Here is a 3,438-nt window from a genome sequence, read left to right as displayed (position 1 = left end):
ACCAACAAGCAGTTCAAGTCAGGATATGAGCTAGAGAGGTTCCTCCAAGTCCTGATATAAAATAGTCTGTTGAACTCAGTAAACCCTGTTGAATAAATGGTTCAATTGATACTTTTTCAAAGAGTACAAACTATCTGGAATTTGCGTGACGGTGTGCAGATTTTAAATTGCATGATGGTAATCTGAGGTTTAACAAGGACGGGTGCAAATTTTAAATGACCTGATGGTAATCTGAAGTCTAGACTTGCAAAATCCCGGGCTATTTGGAACTGGAGTTGAACTATCAGTTATAAATATTTCTAAATTTTATTTAATTTTTGGTTTAAAATTTTATTAAAATATTTGCAGATTGACTGATCGTCTATCACTGGGATATTCAGCACATCAGGTTTGACCTTTAACCGATCATTTAAAAATACAATCATTCCAAGATGAATTAGCTCATGTATTCCAATCCTATAATTGTATAAAATATATGTTTCGATAAAATATTGGTTTTTGAAACAGTAGAGAAAGAAGAAAATGGTATAAATATTAAAGGAATGGAGTAAGATTATAGGACAGCGGACTCATATCTATGTATTTTAGTATGAGGATTATAAATTATTGAGGAAGGTGGACATACAGGAGGAAGAAGTACAAATATAGACAGAATGGGAATATAGACAGCAGACTCATATTTATGTATTTTAGTATGAGGATTATAGAATAATGAGGAAAGTTGAAATACAGGAGGAAGAAGTACAAATATAGACAGAACGGGAATATATATATATATATACATATATCAGATTTCCTTCTATAATCTATGATATCATCTGCTTAAATAATACTGCATGAAAATAAGATAACCATATTGTAAATTAAAAATACAAAACAAACTATATCGTATTTTAGATATCAGATATACGCATATTTCATAAAAACAAAAAATACATAAAAATATAGCATTGTATAAATACGCATCAGTCTTATAAATATATAGCTACGCATTAGTTTTATAAAATATATGGTTGTGCAGAAAGAATGCATTAGTTGTATGAAATATATATATATATATAGCTGTGCAAAGGTTGCCTATTGTTATGAGAATAATGGGTTTTACTTCAGGGCATAACCAGGTTTCTAGCAGGGTTATTAAACCAGTTCTCAGTCGAGTAATTTTGCAACCATATATATATATATATAGATTTGCAACCAGCTAGACAGAGAGTAATTTAACAACCACAGGTTTGCAATTTTGCACCCTTGTCTATTTACCTGCATCGCCTAAGGTGTGTTTTAAATCTTTGCACATTGCAATCTGTGCTTAGAATTCTCAGACCGTCTAGAAGTCGGGAACCTGAACAAGATAAATTTATATATTTATAGGAAAATATGAATATAATCTTATGAAACCTTTAACAAAATAATTTTTGATAACCAGAACCAGAACCAGACAAATTTTTTTTCGCAATCCTGGTTAATGTTTTGTAATTTGAACTGCATCTCACTGAAATTTGACGAACATTCAAACTGCCATTGTTCGTTTTAACAACATTTTTTAAATTGATCATAAAGAAGCACTTTTAGATAAAGTTGACAAAATTTTCTAACAAAGAAATAATAACAACAAATAATTTTTGGAGAGAAAATAGTTTTGATCAAGAAATTCCAGTCATAATCTAATATTTTTAGATATTTTGGGAATTTTTTATAAAATTCTAGTTAAACTGTTCCTAATATACTGAAAACATTAACTCTTTATCTGCTGAAAAAATTAATAAATTGTATTGGCTACCATTTTCTATTTTTATTTTGGTACAACCTGTCTGAATGCACATTGTAAAGTGTACGAGCTAGCCATTCATTACAGCCGTCATTGGATTCTCCGTGCAGATATACACCTAAACATAGATAGATACTTTTATTAAGCGTCAGGGTTCAGGGAACATTTATTAAGATCAAGAATTAGAGAATAAAACTTAATATTTTTTTGGGGAAAAATTATCAGATATTTATAATTACATATTTGAATTACAAACTATATATATATATACACACGTATATACACAAATATATAAGTATTGTTCAAGTTTCAGTTTCTTTAGAAGATGACATTTCAACACATTTAATTATATTGAATTATACACATATATTCTACAATCCCGAATATTCATTTCGTGCAAACGACATTTTCAATACGAATCAACGACTATTTGAATAGTTAAGTTAAAAACTCTGATTTACGATTAATTTTTAAGAATCATTTTAAAGTTACTCATCAATATGTCATTAAACGACATCAACATTGAGAACTCAGTAAAAGAGTTAGAGAAGTTAAAAGCTCTTTTAGAGCTGTCTATTCTTAAAACTGCATCTAACCGTGAAAATCACGGGGAAATTGATGACATTCTTTTAAAAGCGACTTTAAATTCTGATCAACAGGGAACGCAAGAAAATATCGCAGACAAAATACAGGATATCAAATCAAAACTTTTAAAACATCAATTAAAAATTGATAAAGTTACCGAATTTAAATTCGACATAAAAACATTTAGCCTAGAATCTATTTTAGAAGATTTGAATAAATTTAATTTGCTTGTGGATGAATACATCAAATCATTTGGGAATAATAATATCATCTACATTTCTAAAACATGGGAAGAAGGAACTATTGAGTATAAAAGAGATAATTTGAACACAAAATATGTAAAGATATCAGATATAAATACCCCCAGAATAGGGTATACCATAGCAAATTCATTTTCCTTTGGGATTCAAGGTCAAATTCAGAAATTAATTTCATACTTGGATAATGAAAAGAAGATTATAAATTGGGAGTCCGTCATGAATGAGCTGAAGGCACTTGCCAAAAGCTCTGGGTATACATGTAACGATGTAAAAATTGGCTTAATGGGGTTATTAAGACTGGGAAATTGCAAATAGCTTAATAAAGAGCGTAAAACCAATTTATAAGTCTAGTATTTTGTGGAACGCATTACGTTCTCTTCAGAGACAGATAAATACACCTCTTCAGTTAGTTTTAGCAGAAGCAGAAAGTTATATAAGAAAACTTTTTCCGGATGAAAAATAGAAAAGGATACCTGAAAACTATTTATTTATAGCACTTACCAGCTTTGTAAACGACTCCTTGTCTACGGAAATTAGTAACGAAATTAAATGTAAAAAGGAACTTAACGAATATTATTGTTATGATTATTACAAAGAAAGTTGTATTAAGTTAGAAATGAATGAATCAAGTATACCTACAAAAATACTTAAATACGGTAGAAATTTAAATACTGTACAAGAAGATACTTTGTTTAATGTTAGTTTAAATAACATCAATATAGTACCTGTCAGTAAGTCGGAAGAAGATGAGAACCACGTATACAGTTTCTTTCAAGGTGCACATCCACCGAATTCAATGCACAGACCTAAATATTATAATTATGA

At 29.3% G+C, this 3,438-nt stretch overlaps 1 long non-coding RNA gene across 1 annotated transcript; it reads right to left on the bottom strand.

Moving 5' to 3' along the window:
• Positions 1-1,197: 1,197 nt before the first annotated feature.
• On the bottom strand, positions 1,198-3,421 carry LOC111717654 (uncharacterized). The gene is made up of 3 exons (XR_002768862.1): positions 3,339-3,421; positions 1,808-1,886; positions 1,198-1,342 (listed from the first exon to the last, which is right to left on the bottom strand). It is a non-coding gene; the product is annotated as an uncharacterized LOC111717654 (long non-coding RNA).
• Positions 3,422-3,438: the final 17 nt, after the last annotated feature.

This window comes from Eurytemora carolleeae, unplaced genomic scaffold (genome assembly GCF_000591075.1).
Source record: "Eurytemora carolleeae unplaced genomic scaffold, Eaff_2.0 scaffold2942, whole genome shotgun sequence".
Taxonomy (NCBI): Eukaryota; Metazoa; Arthropoda; class Copepoda; order Calanoida; family Temoridae; genus Eurytemora; species Eurytemora carolleeae.
Note: the sequence above shows the minus strand (reverse complement) of the source record. Positions and strands in the feature narration are given on the sequence as shown.